Source organism: Colobus angolensis, unplaced genomic scaffold, assembly GCF_000951035.1.
Source record: "Colobus angolensis palliatus isolate OR3802 unplaced genomic scaffold, Cang.pa_1.0 Scaffold15, whole genome shotgun sequence".
NCBI classification, from domain to species: domain Eukaryota; kingdom Metazoa; phylum Chordata; class Mammalia; order Primates; family Cercopithecidae; genus Colobus; species Colobus angolensis.
This window is the reverse complement of record NW_012114599.1, coordinates 16700135-16720596: the sequence shown is the minus strand read 5'-3', so window position 1 is coordinate 16720596 and position 20462 is coordinate 16700135.

Genomic DNA, 20462 nt, shown 5'->3' with positions numbered 1-20462 from the left:
TGCACAAGGAAGACGTGGAAACTCTTGTAAAAACGAAAACAAACAAATTTCAAGATGTTGGCAGCAGAGTGTTAAATTAAGCACAGGATCCTTCTAAGCACAGCACCTGTGGGACTGCACAGATTGCAGTCTCATGAAGCTGGCCCTGATCAGGATCCTGTCTCTCTCAACAAGTCTCAGCCCTGGTGATCTCCATTTGTCTTCACTCTCAGATATTTTCTCCATGTGACATCAAAATGATACCAACAACTCCAAACCTTTGTTGTCTTTAGACCTAATGATCTCAGAGTAAGGCAAAATTCTGAACCTGTTTTCAGAGCTTTAGTGAAAGTCCCAGAGAGAACTCTGATGGGTGATTGGCCAAGATTGGGTCATGTTCCCATCCCTGAACCAATCACCTGGCCAGTGGTTTGCATTGCTCTGATTGGCTAGGGTTGTGGTGATGGGGGTGTGATGGGAAGGCAGGGCTAGCCCCATGTAGCTCTTATGGACTGTGTGGATGCATTGTGGAATGGGAGGGGAAGGTCCCCCAAGGAAGGGATGCTGGATGGACAGAAAGTTAGATCAGCATCAGCTATAGCTGGGGAGACGGGAGACATCACCCACCTTGTGATGAGAACAAGTAGGTATATGATTGGACAGGGGTGTATAGTTGCATAAGATGTGGTTTCCAACAGCAGATAGTTGAATGAGTATGGAAAAAGGGGAACGGTGAAGTGGGGATGATATCTTAGGGTGGGGGCAGATGGAGAGGAAGGAAAGGAAGACCCTTGGGACTTCTAGCCTATCGGTTATGGTGGCTGTCCTTGCTTGCTGCTCATGTATTTGAGGGGGTTGCATCAGCTGGGCCAGCCTATAGTCACCCGGGGCCAGGTTTTAAGAATTTGTGTAATTAGGAGATGAGAAGCAGGAAGCTTTCCATCAATTTCCTTCCTCTGGGAGGTAGAAGGAGCTCTGGAGTCATTTCCCTGCCACCCAGTTTATGATCTTGGGCTAATTATATTACCCAAAACTTAGCTTCAGTTTTGTCATCTGTAATGTGAGAATCTTATAATTCCCAAATAGTTAGTGGGAACTTGTAAGGTACTTGGTATAATGTCTAAAGTAAGTGCTTAGGAAATACACATTGTTGTTCTGGTTAATACTGGTTTCAGGACTTTCAGGAAACGAAGGTAACTGTTGTGCCACATCCATGCGTTACATACTCCTCTGGAATACCTCTAGCCATATTTACAGTGGAGAACTAAGATAACGGTTCCCTCACAGATACCAGCTCCTAATGCCTGGAGCCTGTGAATGGTACCTTATGGCACAAATACTTTGAAGATGTGATTAAGTTAAGGATCTTGAGATGAGGAGATTTTCCTGGATTACCAAGGTAGCTTTATAAGGCATCCTTATAAGAGAGAGAGAGATTTGATGCACCCACAGAGGTGGTAAAGGCATTGCAAAGATGGAGGCAAAGATCGCAGTGTTGCAGCAACAAGCCAAAGAATGCTGACAGACACCTGTAGTGTACCTGGAAGAAGCAAGGAACAGCTTCTCCCTAGGGATATTCAGAGGGATTGTGGCCCTGCTGAAACCTTGATTTCATCCCAGTAATATGGATTTTGGACTGCTAAGCCTCCAGAACTGAGAGAGAATAAGTCTCTGTTGTTTAAAGCCAACCAGTTTATCATAATTTCTTAAAACAGCCACAGGAAAATTGTACACTTTTTTGAGGTAGACCTTTGTTACTTGCTTTGGTTCTCGTGTTTACCATGATATTGCACCTGCTACAGTTTTCTGGTTTAAACTCTAGGGGGAGTCAGGTGAGACTTTCCAGATGGTAGTAGCCCATGCCATTTCTACCACACTGAGCTCCTGAAGAGCCATAGGAGCCCTAGGATTCAGGTTATATGGAGCCAGCTCTTTAATTCTGAGATAATCAACTAATGGTACAGTTACTACCTGAGATGATGTATTTCATTGGGGGATCTCTAGACTGAATGAGGCACAAGTAATTTTTAAGTTTTAGAAGAACAATAATCTATTCTTATAGTTCACACTTCATGGAAACTGTTGGTTGAATGTGAGTAACAAGCATGAGACTCATTTCCTCAATTCCCCAGTATTTAGAAGTGTGAACGCCCTTCAGGATCAGTCTGTCCCACCTTCCGCATGCTGCAGAGGTCCACACCCTCATCTGAGAATTTACTGAATGCTGCAGTGATGTTAACATTGTTTGTTCTGCCCTTCTTGATAGGAATATAATTATCCATATAGGATTAAGAATAAACAAAATGGCACTTGAATAGTTATATCGTGTCTTTGTTTTGGGGGTAATATTGTATAATTTATCCTAAATGCTCAGACCTCTTTTTTTCTATTTTTCAGAACATAATTTAATGTTTTTGTGCCACTATCAAACTTTGAATTCCAAAATGACAGCACATTTTGGACCAAGATTCAGATGATAAGATCATTCCAGAAAGGTGGTGTTTGGCCTTGAAATGATGACAACAAAGCATTGGAACATTGCTATAACTGAGTCCCTTACTGAACTCTAGATTGATTTTCTTCTCAGAAATCCATGTTAGAAGACAATTTTATAAAATGAACATGTGTGAGATTTTAACTTATTTTTTATTTTTTATTTTTTATTTTTTGAGATGGAGTCTTGCTCTGCCGCCCGGGCTGGAGTGCAGTGGCCGGATCTCAGCTCACTGCAAGCTCCGCCTCCCGGGTTTACGCCATTCTCCTGCCTCAGCCTCCGGAGTAGCTGGGACTACAGGCGCCACCTCGCCCGGCTAGTTTTTTTTTGTGTGTTTTTAGTAGAGACGGGGTTTCACCGTGTTAGCCAGGATGGTCTCGATCTCCTGACCTTGTGATCCGCCCGTCTCGGCCTCCCAAAGTGCTGGGATTATAGGCTTGAGCCACCGCGCCCGGCCTATTTTAACTTATTAATTAATGTGGGAACCAGTGAGATGTTTCAACACATTCAAAGGAATGCTGAAATGAATTTATTAATAGATGCAAAATGGGTTTACCCATAGGGCACTAAGCAAATTGGATTCCAAAGGTACAATTAATTTGCATTTTATAGTCACAAATCATTTGCATAATTATCAGTTTTCTACATCTTACATGGTGTATATTACTCAAAGGTAATGAAAGGCAGAGGTAACTTGAAAGGGTGAGTTAGACCTTTTTTTGGGTCTGTTTCAAAGTCTTTTACAGTTTTTCTGGTATATGCTTTACTCTGACCCGTGGATCAAATTCTTGGGATAGCACTGTGGTAATGTGGACAAGAAGCCCAGGGACAGAGTGTGCCAGTCATAGAGGTGTCTGGGGAACAAATCTCTTTCTCCTTTCAGTACGGGGACTTGTCAGTTGTATAGATTCTGAGGAACCAGTTTTATTGTAGACATGCCATCATCAAGGACCACATGCTTATTTTTGAAAGATCGAATAGTGTAGTGGTCAAGGGAGCAAACTTGGGTTCCTGTTCTGGCTCTGCCACTTACTAGCTGTATGACCTCTCCGTGCCTTAGTGTTCTCATTGGTAAATAAAGGTAATATGGTACCTACAGCATAAGGCAGTAGGTAACTAAATACATCAATATCTGTGAGGCAGTAGACCAGAACTTGGCATTTACCTAGCACTAGATAGTTGTTAGCTATTATTAATTTCTAAGCAAGAATAATAGCACTTGTAATTCCAGCTACTTGGAAGGCTGAGGCAGGAGGACCACTTGAGCCCAGTAGTTTGAGGCTGCAGTGGGCTATGGTCATGCCACTGCACTCCAGCCTGGGTAACAGAGCAAGACCCAGTCTTTAAAAAGAAATAGCAGCAACCAAGTGTAAGTCTTGCCTTTCACCATTTCGGGAGCTGCTTTATGATCTGATGCTTATTGTACTCTATCGATATTCCATGCATATGCAATTGACGGAGGCCTCTAGCCAATAAGCTTGTAAACTGTGTTGTCTACTGGATATCGTGTGATCGCTGGGCATCTTGCAGGACTGGAGCACTTCTAGAGCTCACATTAATTTTCAAATGTCAACATAGTGATGAATGTTTATCTCAAATTACACGGAGACCAAGTATAGGGTATTTAATTTTTTTTAGTGTAATGTTAGTTTCATTAACTTTTCTCTAAAGTACTAATGGAGTTCCATGTAAAATGCACTTAGAAACACACTGGGCGAGTTTCGAAAAACTTCAGACTGTTGGGTTGGAGTCATTATTCTTTAGTATTTACTTATGTTATTTACATGAAAACTGATTTCAGAGAATGACTGTACCTGGGTGATTAACCACATTTTCATAAATTTGGATGCTTTTCATATACTTTCTAATGAGTGTTTGATAAACTGTTAAATACGTGAGTATGTGTGTGTGTGAGCGATCTTCAAATTACCTCGTATGATTCATAGCACAGCAGTGCAAAACAGCTGTGTGGGGGAAAGTTACATGTGTCATTAGTAATTTTTATGACTCAGTTTGGTATTATGAGTCTACCTGTCTGCACAGCGTTTTCATCTTGCTGGGAGAAAATGTAAATTAACTCAGCTTTTGGGTGGTGACACATCATGGTGAATGTAAAAGTTTTCCATGAAGAAATTACTCAGTCCTTTAACTGTGTAGGCTGTTGGATGCTGTCTTTTCTCTGGGCAAGCGTGTGGCATTGGCTCTCAGTTGACAGTTCATCTCTCACACATAAACAGTTTACTTTCAAAGATTATAATAGCTACTTCCCCTGGCTCAAAGTAGGATTACACAGTTAATAGAGAGAGCTGTAGCAAATTTTGGAAAGTGTGATGACAACATTATAGCTTGAGAAGAAGAAAGTGCCGATTTTCCTTTGCTTGAGTTTGTTACTCATTTTGCTTTTTATCTCATATCATATAACTTTTTGCAAAAAGTTACTAAACGGAAAATATGATCTCATATGTTTCTCTTTTAATAAATATTTGCCTGCATCAATACCTGCAACTACAGAGGATTCAAGCCAGTACATTTTAAAAATGGATCTTAGGTGGCCAGAATTGGATTAATCATACTTTTTGGCTCATTGTACACTATTGTTCTTACTTGTAAATAAACTGTCATGACTCTAATGACTTGAATATTTTTTCTTGAAATATAGTTGTTTAATTTAATTTTTCCCTAAATTTGGCAAAATAATTGCTGTCTGAACTATCTAAATATAAAGCTAGCTTTGGACAGGTTTGGAACATGTTTTAAAAATCACACATAGGCTTTCATGATACAAATCAGGGTTTGAGATCAGAGGATGAACTCATGGACGTTTTTGACTTTTTCTTCTTGCAGAACTTCAGAGTTGAGTGATACACTGATGCTTGATTAAGTGACATGGGTGAGGTTTCAGTCAACTGTTTTCAGTTGTTGTAACATGACAGAACATGTGAGCCATCTTCAGTGGGCATCCTCAAAACAGAAAGGGATGGCTGTAGAATTCTGTTTGAAAATGACCCAGGAAGTCAGTCATCTAATCTAGCTCCTCCAGCCCTGCTGCAATCCAGGAGGCAGGATCTGGGTGCCTCTGCCACAGGCAACTTAGCCTGCACTTGAATCTTTGTAGGGACAAGAAACTCACTCCCTCATGACCAATCCTTTTTTTCAGAGACAACTTTAATGATTAAAAATAAAATTGGTTTTGTTGAGCTTAAATGTGATTCCTTAACACTTCTACTCATTTGCTGGCATTATTGGTCTCCATTTGTAGATGACACAAAAAGAGTCCTCCTGCTTATAGGAAATTCTTTTTTGCATATGAATTCTGACTTTTGTCAGAATTTGTGTTTTCTCAGTGTGCTTCTCTCTAATAGATCTCATAATATCTGCTCAATTCAGCAAGTTGAGAATCGGTTACATGCAAGGCACTGTCCTCAGTGCTTGGGTGGGCGAGGTAGTGACATAAGATGAGTTGGTTCCTGCCATCCAAATGTATGCTGCCACGTGAAATGCATCAGAAAAGCACATGGATACAAGAGAGAAACCCAGTGCCATTGGGGTTCAAGGGAGAAAGAGTGATATCAAACTCAGCTGTGTTAGAAGAGCTTCAGCATCAGTTGGGAAGGGAGATAGGCAGGCAGGATATTTTTGCAGGTTGAAAAGGGAGAAGGGCATTCCAGGAAGAAACCAGTGTGGACAAGAGCCCAGGGATGGGAAACATGAGTTTGTCCAAAAGAAGGGGAGTATCTTATTTGCTCAGCATGTAGGATGCTTGCAGACAAAGTGAAGAATTAGATAGTAGGTTGATCCCAGAGCTCAGACAGGCTTGATCTCTCTGCCTCAGTTATTTGTGTGTTGATACTAGGATTCCATTGTGGGAGCACAGACCTGGATTTGGATCCAAATATTGCCACAGAGCTTCAGCATCCTAGTCTGAAAATGGAGATTTGTGTCCATTCTAAGGATTCCAGGACATGTAAGGGAAGAATCCAGCACCCTGCCTGGTACACAGCAGAGGAGATCAGTGACAGTTGTTATTGCTGAATGTGATAGGCTTAGAGAAGCAGGGGAGCCTCAGGAGCAGATCCTGCAGGGGGTTCAGAGTGTTGCGTGGAGGAAGACCTGTGAGAGGTGCTCCTCCAGCGGGAAGGGAAAGTGTGCATGGCAGTGCTGGAGTGGGAGTGGGGAGTGGGAAACAGGGATGGCATCAATGGGGAAGCTGGAGTCAGCAGAACTGGAAGCAGATTTAATGTACTGGACAGGAGGAAGAGGAGAGGTCACCCCAAGTTTTTGTTGGGGAAGGAGGGTTAGGCAAGAATGGTGAGTTTGGTGTCGGGTGCGTTGAGGTGCTGGCGGGCCTGCAGGTGGAGAGAACCCACAGCAGCTGGCAGCAGGGATGCCGGGCCTTAGGAGTGAGCCAGGGAGGTGGAAAACGCAGCACGAGGAGGGTCAGGATCTAAACAGTGTGCTAGGAATGCGGGCACGTGCAAGCAAGGGAGGGTCCTTGATCATGTAGAGCCTGCACTTTGGCATGGGTGTGTGGGAAAGCAGCCAGCACCCAACCAGGGCTGGCATAAAAGCAAAGAAAGGAAAGAATTCAAGAGACACGGGGAAGGGAAAATTGGTGGAGACAGCCTGACAGATGATTCCCGGTATCTTAGAGTTCTCAGGAAAAAACTGAAAACAATCTTCACATTGTTTTTATACACACACATATGCACACACACTCCCCCTCTCTCTCATATATACAAGTTCAATCCAAACACCATCTATTATTTGGTCCTGTTAGTTTCCTCAGAAAAACCCTCAGGAAATACTTGCTCTCCCAGAGACTGTGTCTATATTTAGAAGATTTTTAGAAAAAGCCTATTGTTAAATATTAGTTTACTGGGTAGTCACTAGGAGACCATAGAAATGTAACCCACACGTTGGCTGTATTGAGTGGGCTTTTGTTTTACTGAAGACCGTGTGGGGAAAACAGGACTCCATCTTTGGTGAGTGGCTCTTCCTTGTACTGTGACCCCAGGGAACCCGAGAAGGGAAGCGCTGGGGGTCAGGGATCACTTGGCCTGACCCCCTTGTGTAACAGATGAGGAAACTGAGGCCTAGGCTATTGGAACCAGCTCAGGGTCACATGGCACTTGGCTTATTTGAGGCAGAGCTGTGGCTTGATGTTGGGCGTTCCTGCTACTTGAAGTTACCTATTTATCCCAGGCCAGGACCATTGGGCTCATTTACAAGTAGATGGCCCAAAGAGGGGACTTCAGTTAGGAGCATGTGTGTGTGTGTGTGTGTGTTGGGGGTTATTCAGGGACCATTCATTACAGAGCTTGACTGTGGGAAAGAGTAGTCAGATCCAAGTGATTATTGTAGTGCCCTCGTCATTTATTAGCAGATCTTTCTAACAAGTGTCCTACAGAGGAGAGTGCTAAAACATGAAGGGTGAAGCCCTTGTCATCAGAGGTCTTTACGTAGAACCTAAATATCCACCCACTCGAGTTAGCAAGAGTTAACATTAGCTGAGGACTGATGGTGTGCCTGGCAGTAAGTGTGTTTTCTATGGAGTGTGTCTCATTTCATCCTCTTAGTGTCTTTATGAGATAGGTGCTATTATTATGCTAATTTTACAGATCAGGAAACTGAGACACCAAGGGATTAAGTAACCTGCCCAAGGTGACACAGCCAGTAAGTGGTAGAACCAAGATTGTACCATCTGTTAACCTCAGAGCCTGCACACTGATCTAACATTAGTGAATCTTTTTTTTTGAGATAGAGTTATGCTCTTGTTGCCCAGGCTAGAGTGCAATGGTGTGATCTTGGTTCACCACAATGTCTGCCTCCCGGGTTCAAGCGATTCTCCTGCCTCAGCCTCCCAAGTAGCTGGGATTACAGGCATGTGCCACCATGCCTGGCTGATTTTTGTATTTTTAATAGCAACGGGGTTTCTCCATGTTGGTCAGGCTGTTCTCGAACCCCTGACCTCAGGGGATCCACCCACCTCGCCCTCCCAGAGTGCTGGGATGACAGGCATGAGCCACCGCGCCCGGCCACATTAGTGATTCTTAACCTTGCTGCATATAAGAATCTCTTGGGAAAATTAAAAAACATTCCAGTTCTCAGGCTACATCCCAGACCAGTTGAATCAAACTCATGGGAGATCTTGCATTGGTTTTTTTTTTTTAAAGCTCTTCAGCTGGGCTTGGTGGCTCATGCCTATAACCCCAGTAACTCAGGAGGCTGAGGTGGGAGGATTGCTTGAGGCCAGAAGTTCAAGACCAACCTGGACCACATAGAGAAACCCCATCTTTTAAAAAATACTTAGCTAGGTGTGGTGGTACATGCTTGTAGTCTCAACTGCTTGGGAGGCTAAGGTGAGAGGATCACTTAAGCCCAGAAGTTTAAAGCTGCAGTGAGCTATGATCACACCATTGCACTCCAGCCTGGCAACAGTGTGAGACCTTGTCTCCAAAAAGCTCTTCAGATGATTATAACTCATAGATAGCAAGGTTGAAAACCCCCAAAGTGCACCACAGCCAGCGGAGATGTTGTAGGGCAGTGCTGTCCCCCTGGAATCTCCTGGGGGTCAAGTGCACATTCTGACGTAGAAAACCTGGGGTTGAGCTTAGAATCTGCGTCTCTCACATGTGTCTGCGTGATGCTGTGCTACTGGTCTTTGACTTTTCTGTCTTGGTTGAAGGCTAATCATTGTGGTTGTGTCCAACTCCAAGATTTAATGGCTCTGGTGATACTTGGAAGAACACATGATTTGGCTGGATGTGGTGGCTCAGGCCTGTAATCCCAGCACTTTGGGAGGCTGAGGCAGGCGAATCATAAGACCAGGAGATTAAGACCATCCTGACTAACACAGTGTTAGTCAGGATGTCTCTACTAAAACAAACAAAAAAATTAGCCGGGCGTGGTGGCGGGCGCCTGTATTCCCAGCTACTCAGGAGGCTGAGGCAGGAGAATGGTGTGAACTCAGGAGGCGGAGCTTGCAGTGAGCCGAGATCGCGCCACTGCACTCCAGCCGGGGAGACAGAGTGAGACTCCGTCTCAAAAAACAAACAGACAAAAAACATGATTTTACTGTGTGTCAGCCTAAGAGCATTACATACATTAGCTCTTGCCCTCTCAGCAGCCTCTAAAGGAGGTATCGTTTTCCCCCTTTTATCGATGAGGAAATCAAGGTCTAGTTTGACCTGAGTCCTAACCTGAGTCTTCGTAATCTTAACAGCTGTGGGATGAACTACCATGCTATGTTGCTTTCCCATACACATATCGATGTAGTTACCAAGAACATCTTATATGGCCTTGTCTGTCTTTTCTAACTTCATGGATTATGTTTGGAACTCTCTTAGTGTATTCAGGATGCTATAACAAAATACCATAAACTGGGTGGCTTATAAACAGCAGAAATATTTCTCACAGTTCTGGAGGCTGGGAAGCCCAAGATCAAGGTGCCGGCTGATTCAGTGTCTGGTGAAGGCCTGCTTCCTAGACAGCCATCTTTTTGTTTGTAACTTCACATGGTGGAAGGGGCAGGGAGTCTCTCTAGGACCTCTTTTATAAGGGCACTAACTCCATTCATAAGGGCTTCATCCTTACGACCTTCATCACCCTCCAAAGGCCCCACCTCCTAATTTTGTCATATTGGGGGTTAGGATTTCAACATATGAATTTTGGGAGAGTGGATACAAACATTGAGTCCATGACACTGTGTTGGGGTCCGCGTGTTTCCTGAACAAAGGAATGAACACACAAGACAACACAAGACAAGACAAACATGGCGGCCGCCCCGAACGACACGCTCTGCTTTATTTTATACCGTCGTTTGTGGAATGTTAGCAAGTCGCCAGACACGTTGTTGTTTCTCTGATCTTTCCCTGACTTTCTGAATTTCCAAGATGTTTACATATAAACAAGCCCCCAGGGTCTGCTATTTGCAACTGAGGCCAGTCTTGTAGGCTCCTTTGTCCTCCCTGTTTGCAGAGGAGGAATGCCCAGCTTCGTTTGCAAGAGCGGGACTATAATGTTAATGGGGGAATGGCCTGCTCAGTTGTAAAAGCAGATAGTCCTCTACAACACTGTTCATTTATTTAACAAACAGTTTTCTATGCCTGCTGTGTACTCAGAGCCATGCTAGAGGCTGGGGATTCAGTGGTGATAAGAGCAGACATCTACTAGGTACAAAGTAGAGTGGTTGCTGCTGTTGTCTGCTTGGCTGCTGGAGGCACATGGAGCTTCACAATAATATCTGCATGGCACTTTGGAGTTTTCAAGGAACTTGCACAACAAACCCGTGAAGAATTATTATCACCCACATTATACAGATCAGGAAACTGAGGTTCCAGAGGTTTATGTGTAGTCCAAGGTTGGCTGTCTAACTTGCAAGGGGCAGAGCAGAAATGTATACCCAGGCCAGTCTCGCACAGTTCCTACTATGCCACACTGCCTCCCACACAGCACAGGGGTGGTATGGGTGGAACTTTTTTTTTTTTTTTGAGACAGAGTCTTGCTCTGTCGCCCAGGCTGGACTGCTGTGGCACAATCTCGGCTCACTGCAGTGTCCACCTCCTAGGTCCAAGCGATTCTCATGCCTCAGCCTTCTGAGTAGCCGGGATTACCGGCGCACATCACCATACCTGGCTAATTTTTGTATTTTTAGTAGAGACGGGGTTTTGCCATGTTGCCCAGGCTGGTCTCGAACTCCTGACTTCAAGCAATCCGCCCACCTCGGCCTCCCAAAGTGCTGGGATTACGGGTGTGAGCCACTGCAGTCAGCCTGGATGGAACTTAATCTCCATGCTGATGCCAATAAAATCTCACGTGGCCAGGTGTGTTGGCTCACGTCTGTTATCCCAGTGCTTTGGGAGGCTGAGGTGGGAGGATTGCTTGAGGCCAAGAGTTTGAGACCAGCCTGGGCAACATAACCAGATCCTGTCTCTACAAAAAATAAAAAAAATTTTGCAAGGCATAGTAGGGCATGCCTGTAGTCCTAGCTTCCCAGGAGGCTGAGGCAGGAGGATCACTTAAGCCTGGGAGTTTGAGGCTACAGTGAGCTATGATTATGCCATTCCAGCCTGGCCAACAGAGTGAGACCCTGTCTCTAAAAAACAAAACAGAAGAAAACCACACACATATGCTATTCCCGAATCAAATGGAGAGCGGCTTACCCTGGGGTGCCTAACCAAGCTAAATGCTCTTGGGATGGTGGGATAGTTGGGATCCTGTGCCTTCATTCCCCTGCCTTACCAGGTGGGTTCAGAGGGTATCAGGGGTTGAAGGGCCCCAAGGACAAACCCCAAGGCTGTGACCCCCTCAGGAAGCAGCTGGACCCAGCAGATGTGCAGAGCAGCTTAGCTTTGCTCTAATTTTACTTGAATGAACGTTGTGGAGAACACAAACATTTCAACCAAAGCAGGAGCCCCAGAGACCATATTCCGGGAACCCAGCAGTTACTGGTAACTTTTCTGGTTCCAAGTGTCCTTGTTCTCTCCTCCTTATGTTGGACCTGGTAGTGGTTTATGAGAAAGTGTTGTAGATTTCTTTATGAAGTACATTTATAATGTTCAGACTGTTTCCAGTAAAGTTTGTTATCAGTACCAGAAAGGCTTATTGCATTTGCAGGGTATAAATTCTAGATTTGAGCATGGTTCCTGGATTAAGGACCATACTAGTCCCTTGAAAAGCTTATTGAATTATAACTCTTGGGCTCCTCCCCAGATCTAATAATCAAATGGATCAGGCCTGGTGACTTCTGTTTTTGAAAGCTCCCCAAGCCATTTTAATGCACACTAATATTTAAAAACCATAGTTGTTGGCTGGGCACGGTGGCTCACACCTGTAATCCCAGCACTTTGGGAGGCCGAGGTGGGCAGATCATGAGGTCAGGAGATTGAGACCAGCCTGGGCAACATGATGAAACCCTGTCTCTACTAAAAATACAAAAATTAGCTGGGTGTGGTGGCACGCGCCTGTCATCCCAGCTACTCGGGAGGCTGAGGCAGGAGAATCACTAGAACCTGGGAGTCGGAGGTTGCAGTGAGCCAGGATTGTCACTGCACTCCAGCCCGGCAACAGAGTGAGACTCTGTCTAAAAAAAAAAAAAAACGATGGTTGTTATGAACTGAATGTTTGTGTCCCTGAAAATTTTCGATGTTGAAACCCTACCCATGTGATGGTATTAGGAGGTGGGCCTTTGGGAGATAATTAGCCTAGATGAGGTACTGCAGGTAGGGCCCTCATGACTGAAATTGATGGAGAGTCATACAAGAGCTTGCCTCCCCACTCTGTTCTCTCCCATGTGAGGATACAAAGTGATGTTAGCAGTTTGCAACCCAGAAGAGATCCCTCACCAGAACCTGACTATGCTGGTACCCTGCCCTCACACCTGCAGCCTCCAGATCTGTAAACAGTAAATCTCTGTTGTTTATTAGCCACTCAGTTCATGGTATTTTGTTATAGCAGCCTGAGGCAAGACCATGGTCTGGACCAGTGGTTCTAAAAGTGTAGTCCCTGGACCATCAGCATCACCTGAGAACTTGTTAGAAATACAACTTACAAGGCCCCACCCAGACTTACTAGAAACTGTAGGGATGGATCCTGCAAAGTTTTAACAAGCCCTCCCTGTGATTCTGTTGCTTCCTAAAGTTTGAGAACCCCTAGAACCACTAGATCCTTGTGATTCAAAATATGAGCTGTGGACCAGCACCATCAGCAGCATCTGGGGGCTTGTTAGAAATGCAGGGTTTCCGGCCACACCTTTACCGACTGAATTAGTATCTGCATTTTAGTGAGATCTGTGCACATTCATATTTGAGAAGCTGCACTCTAGATAGTTGTTTTCTTTCCTGGATGTGCATTTTAACCCGAGATGCCTTAAACAGATACCAAGGCCTCGCCTCTACCCAAGGTGATTAAGGCAGAATCTATAAGGTTGAGCGAGGCCTAGACATGGTGTGTGGAGACCCCTATGCCTAGATTGGAGCCCAGTTTTCACACCTAAAGGATAAGACTGTGAAAACGGGTCAGGACTCCCAAGACTGCTTTCTCCTTCCTCCTTTCTGCTCTTCCACCATCCCAGAATGTGACCCCACACCCAGGCTCCAGGAGTGAAGGCTCAGAACTCCCTGCCTCAAAAAGATCTAGAGGCAGCTGGACACGGTGGCTCACGCCTGTGATCCCAACACATCGGGAGGCCGAGGTGGGCGGATCATGAGGTCAGGAGTTCAAGACCAGCCTGGCCAATGTGGTGAAACCCCGTCTCTACTAAAAATACAAAAATTAGCTGGGCGTGGTGGCACCAAGATCGCACCACTGCACTCCAGCCTGGGCGACAGAGTGAGACTCTGTCTAAAATAAATAAATAAATAAAGATCCAGAGGGAAAAGTTCTTTTTATATTTTCAGGGTTGTATGTGTGAGAGAGATCGAGGGAGGCACAGACAACAATGTTGTATGTGTTGGAGGGATGGAATGCAGTATCTGGCACTAGGCCATGGTGCTTCTCACACCTGACGTATGTAAGAGTCGCCTTCACAATGCAGATTCCTGGACTCTACTCCAGAGAGCCAGTATCAGTAGGGCTTGGGAAGGACCCAGGAATTTGCATTGTTAGCAAGTTCTTCCAAATTCTTCTTATGTGAAAGTCTAGGGCCCTGCTTTGAGACAAACACTACTCAAAGGCTGTGATCTGGCTGATTCTCAGAATAACTTGGAGAAACTGAAAAGTACAGGGCTCCAGGCCTTGCACCAGCTCTTCTAATTCAGTAGGACTGGTGAGGCCTAGGAATCAGAATGTTGTAGTGTAAACATACCTGAAAGCAATACCTTAAGCCTACGCTTAGAATGACCCTATATGACAGATGCACCTGAACGTGTGTACCGAGCTACGGAATCCAGGATTCATTCCTTGTTTGTGAGGGACAGCTGAGCCCCAGGCCCATCCCATGGAGCATGAGCCGTGCATGGGATTGAGACCTTTGGTTCTGGGTTAAATGGAGGTTGCCAGGTGGAGGTGGAGGTTGTTGGGGGAAGGGTGCTAAGCTAAAATGCTGTGTAAACTGCATGCTGTTTGCAAGTGGTCACAGGTTTCCTGCCCAGTGCACTGCCTTGCAATTATCTTGTCCAGTCCCTCCCACTGGGCTGTGTGTAAGGCGGTTCTCCTGTGCAACCCACCACCACTGGACTCTCTCCTGTCTGTAAGCGCCCAATAAAACCTCTTGCCTTGTTTGCTGCCTCCAGATCTCTTCTTGCCATTTCTGTTGAGGTTAATAGGGGTTCAGCATAATACATGTTTAATAAGTACTCTGGGTTTTTCAAACTGTGTTCTCAGAAACTCTTAGGATTCCACCAAAGTATATTGGAGGCTACCAAGGGGGAGAGGTAAGGGGAGAACCAAACTTGTTGACAGGAGGGGTGTTCAAACACTCACCCCGCTTCATCTGCGTCACATATTAAGCTTCAAATTGCATTTGAAAAGAGGATTTTTTCCCCCCAAATTTTGAAAACAAGTCATAGCTGTTCGTTGATAAGGGCCTCTTTAAAGTTGGCAGTGTTCTCCTTTTGAGCCACAGTTCAGGACAGCCTCTCACCCTTGTGACCACCTGTCCTTCCTGACACACTGACCTTTAGTCCCTGAGCTGCCTCATACCTGGCCCATGATGCTAACTACCCACAGTGACCCTGATTCCATTCGCACTGTGGGATTGCCTGGCTCTGCCTTTTGCCCCAAGTACCAAATTCCTTTACTACTGAAAGGATGTTGGTCATACCAGAAATGTGCTTTGTACAAATCATAGTAACTCAGGACAGTGAGTCTCAAATATGACTGTGGCTTTCAAATATTTTTCTGCACCAGAATCATCTGGAGAGCTTGCTAAAGCACACATTGCTCAGCCCCAACCCCAGAGTTTCTGATTCCATGGGTCTGAGGTGGGACATGAGAACTTGCATTTCTAAAAAGATTCCAGGTGGTACTGATGCTGCTGGTCCAGTGACCACACCTAGAACAACTGCCTTAAGATTAAATAATGTTGGATACAGCTTGGGTGCAATTCTCCTGTTAGGTGTTTTCTCACTGAGTAGTTCTTCCTTTGGTGTTAAAATATATGAGGAGAAGAAGTGGCTTTCCCGAAGAATCAACAATAATTGAAATGAAGAAATCAGTGTCAATTAGGATTATGGCTCAGTCCTGCTCTGCACTAATTAGGTTTTGGTGGACTCACCTGCCCAGCTAACAGCCATTTATGACATTGTGTCTGCAGGACAGTGCATTGCATAGTATGGTCCCCGTGCTGCTCATCATATAGGCCCTGCCAGAATGGATGGCAATGACAAGCATCTGACAGTAGCTTCTTGTTGCCAGGGCTTGATCAGAATATAACAAGTCATTGCTGAACATTGGTTACCATAAAGGCAAATATTTTATCTTCCCTGAAACAAATAGTAAGAGGAGAAAGTATCCTGTTGTAGAAACTCCCATCTCTATAGAGATTCCCATCCTTTCAGTCTTATACTCTTGCAGAAAGCTGGCATGGTGGCAAGGCAGAGGTGTCCTGTCAGTGGCCAAGCAGACAGCAAACACATGCTCATGGTCACTGCTGTCTAGGTCAGAGGCCTTCAAAGCTTTGATCAGATACAACACCAGTCACTGTTGGGAAATCCTCCTGGACACAGCCCCTTAGTTGAATGTTTTGACCAGGCAAATGACTATAATTATTGTAATATTAAAAAAGTAGCCTTTGAGTTTTTTAACCTCAGTAATGATTCAGCTCTGTGGTGGAAAATATTTAACTTCAATTTTCAGCACAACACCCGAGTGACTCTATTAACTACCATTGAACAAATGCAAGGGGTGAGTTAATAAGGTGGTTACATTTGTGCAGGTGGTGGGGTGGGCATCTGTGAGACGGTGGAAAGAAAATGTGTGTATTACGTTGGGTGGGTAAGGACAGGTAAAACCACCTTCTCCTTTTCTGTGTGTGAGGCTGGCTGGCTGCTTTAGGATAAATACTTCCAGGTGAGTGTGAGCGCAGATGCTGCTAGGCACTGTCTGGGAGTACCCTGGAAGGTCAGGCCCAGCATCTCTTCTCCATAGTGCTCTTGTGGGTGGATTTTCCAGCACTCTTTATCCTGCCTGCTGAAGGAAGTAGCAGATAATCAAAAACATAAAAAGAGGTCTTGGGCATGATGCCCTGAAAAAACATTTGTAGCACTGGGCTGACCACTTTGGTTTTTTTTGTTTGTTTTGTTTTCTTTTTTTTTTTTTAAATGGAGTCTCGCTCTGTCACTCAGGCTGTAGTGCAGTCTGTGATCTTGGCTCACTGCAACCTCTGCCTCCATGGTTCAAACAATTCTCCTTTCTCAGTCTCCCAAGTAGCTGGGACTACAGGTGCATGCCACCGTGCCTGGCTAATTTGTGTATTTTTAGTACACGCGGGGTTTCACTATGTTGGCCAGACTGGTCTTGAACTCCTGACCTCAGGTGATCTGCCTGCCTGAGCCTTCCAAAATGTTGGGATTACAGGCGTGAGCCACCGTGCCTGGCCTGGCCTGACCACTTTGGAAACATCACATTCAATTTTGTCCTTCCCTTACAATACATAGAATAATAAAAGCTAGCAATGTTGGCAGGCTTCCTGAATTCCAGACTTTGTACTAGTTGCCTGACATTGAGGTGGGTTCTGTTAAAATGGGGTTGTATCATAGGAACATTGAATGTGCTTGAATGACAACATATGCTTGGCAGAGGCAAAGAGGTTGTGTTTAAAGAAAACGACCTGCTCAAATGTAGAAGGACATTTTGAGAGCCAGTATGTTGGTCCTACTGAGTAGATTTACAAGAGTAATTTTGACTATAAGTGATTTTCATCTTAGGAACTAACTTCACTCCCTGCTTTGCTCCCCGTCCAAATGAGGCTTCTTTCAACCATCCCCAATTTGTAGATGTTGCAGTTGAGGCTTAAGACAGTTCAGTAACTTGCTAAAGGTGATGCAGCCAGTTAGTGATGGAAGTCAGATTTAAACCTATAAACCTATGCATTCCGACTCTGAAGCTTACGCTTATCGCCAGTGCTGGGGCATGCTGTAGTGTACGCAGAGCTGTGCAGCCAGGTAATGGCAGAACTTGAAGCACTGTCCACACGAGGGGTAACTGCAGGAATGGGTATATTGAGTCAGAAGAAAAGAAGTCACAGGGACAGGGTGATAGAGCTTCCTTCAAACATTGTGGAAAGGGGAGGCAATGAATAGAGCTCTGGGCATCTATTTTAACTTGGTAAAAGGCATGGAAGTTGTCAGAATCAGAATGTCACTTGTGTCAAAACTCTGACAAATAGATCTGGGAGAGGCCACGAAAAGAGGATTCTCACACACATACGCCTGATAACAAGAACTGTCAAAACACCTCTGCAAAAACCACAACCTTGCACAAAGGCCACGGCAGTCTTACACACAGAAAAGTATTTCTGCAAGGACATCTGCCCAGCGTTGACGCCACCCTTGTGACTGATCCTTGTACCCAAGGATAATTGTCTCAAAACAACTTACATAGCCATCCTTATTTTTCCTTGAAAAGCCCTTGTTTTCCTTTATCTCCCTGAATACACTCGCATGGATTCCCATTGCAATGCCCTTTCCTTAATAATTTTTTTGTTGTTGTTGGAGAGTCTGCCTCTCTGATTGTCACTTAGGTTTGATAAAGGTAAATTCTTTTAAAGATGGAGCTGTTCCAACTTAACTGGGCTGTTTGCAGGTAGAGATCCTTATTGGAGCTACTTGACTTGTGCAGAGAGATTGTAGGTGAGTTTTAATCCTAGGGTAAGGTCCTGCCCATCCTGACAGTCAGTGACTTAAGCCTTGGCCACACTTTGGCCAGTTTGTTTATATTTGTCCTCATAGAGTTCTGTGGGCTTTATGATAAGCTGTTTGATGGAATCCCCTTATATGGGCATGGCGTTTTTTTTAAAAAATAGCTTTATTGAAATATAATCCACATACCATATAATTCCGTTATTGTGTGTAAGTCAACTTTTTGTATATTATTTTTAAAATTGTGGTAAAATTAGCCGGGTGTGGTGGCTTATGCCTATAATCTCAGCATTTTGGGAGGCTGAGGTGGGCAGATCTCTTGAGGTCAGGAGATGGTGAAATCCCATCTCTACTAAAAATACAAAAAATTAGCCAGGCTTAATGGTGCGTGACTGTAATCCCAGCTACTCAGGAGGATCACTTGAACCTGGGAGGTGGAGGTTGCAGTGAGCCAAGATTGTGCCACTGTACTTCAGCCTGGGTAACAGAGTGAGCCTTGGTCTAAATATATATATATATATGTTTGTGTGTGTGTGTGTGTGTGTGTATATACATATAAAACATAAAATTTTTAAAATAGTATTTATTGTGGCTAGAATTATCAAAGATGAGTATTTTTCTGTACCTGTTAACTTGGCCAGGAAATCATTGGAAAGCTGGCTTTGTATTTGATTGTGTTTAGTGCTTGAAAATGCATAGATCTGGAGGCCTATGCTGGGTCTTCTTCCTGCATTGCAGGATTCATGATGTTAGTAACCACATCTGTGCTGATTTTTATTTTGACGACTTGTTCACACAGCCACAGCTGTGGGTGTTAATGCAGCAGGCTCAGCATGGTGGAATGAGCAGAAGCCCTGGAATGAAGTGAGGCGACTCTTTGAGAAGATTCAGTTATCTGTTCCTGAAAGATGACAAAATACCTAAAACCAACACAACCATTTATTTGCTCATGGTTTTGCAATTTAAATTGGACAGGGCTCAGTAGGGACAGCTTGTCTCTACTCCGTGTATCAACGTGGATGGCTTGACTGAGAGCAGAGGATTTACCTCCAAGGTAGCACACGCATATCACTGGCAAGGTGGCACTGGCTGCTAGTTGGGAGCTTAGCTGGGGTTGTTGGCTGGTGACCTCAGTTTTCTTCCAGGTGCGCCTCTCCACATGGTTGCTTGGGCTTCTCCATTACGTGATGGCGAGGTCCCAAGAAGGAAGAAGAGTTACTGCCTGACCTTCCTGATGCCTGGGCTCTCAAGTCTTAGAATGGCACTTCTGCATGTCACCGTCAGAACAGTGACAAGTCTAGCTCAGGTTCAAGAGTGAGGGAACATAAGCTCTACCTTTTTTTTTTTTTTTTTTTGAGACAGTCTGTCTCTGGCGTGATCTCTGCTCACTGCAACCTCTGCTTCCCAGGCTCAAGCAATTCTCGTCCCTCAGCCTCCCAAGTAGCTGGGATTACAGGTGCCCGCCAATGTGCCTGGCTAATTTTTGTATTTTTAGTAGAGATAGGGTTTCACCATGTTGGCCAGGCTGGTCTCGAGCTCCTGACCTCAGGTGATCTGCCCGCCTTGACCTCCCGGAGTGTTGGGATTACAGGCGTGAGCCACTGCGCCCAGCCGGCTCTACCTTTTGATGGGAGGAGCGGCATAAAGTGGTAGGAAGGGATAGAATCATTTGGGGTCATCTTTAGAGACTAGCTACCACAAAGAACCACAATGGTCTTTTTTCCTCCTTCTTCCTCATTCTCACTCCACAGAAGCCTGTGCCTAATCATTGTGTGAGCTAGTGATGACAAATACTGGGAAGAAATCTAAGAAAAAATTTAACAATGAGTACTAGGAATACACGGTGTTTAGGAGATTGGGGCTTGGTCTCAGACTCCCGACCTCAGGTGACCTGCCCACCACAGCCTCCCAGAGTGCTGGGATTATAGGCGTGAGCCACTGCACCTGGCCTGCTCTTAACAGTTATTTAAATTTATATTCGTTTAGTGATTACACATTATTTGCTTACTTCTGACATAATCTGAGTTGAGATCAGAGATTATAGGAGGGGGAATATATTTACTAGACTAATTTCTCCATTCAGAATATCAGAAATAAGAAAGGCTTTTTTTTTTTGAGACGGAGTCTCGCTCTGTCGCCCAGGCTGGAGTGCAGTGGCCGGATCTCAGCTCACTGCAAGCTCCTCCTCCCGG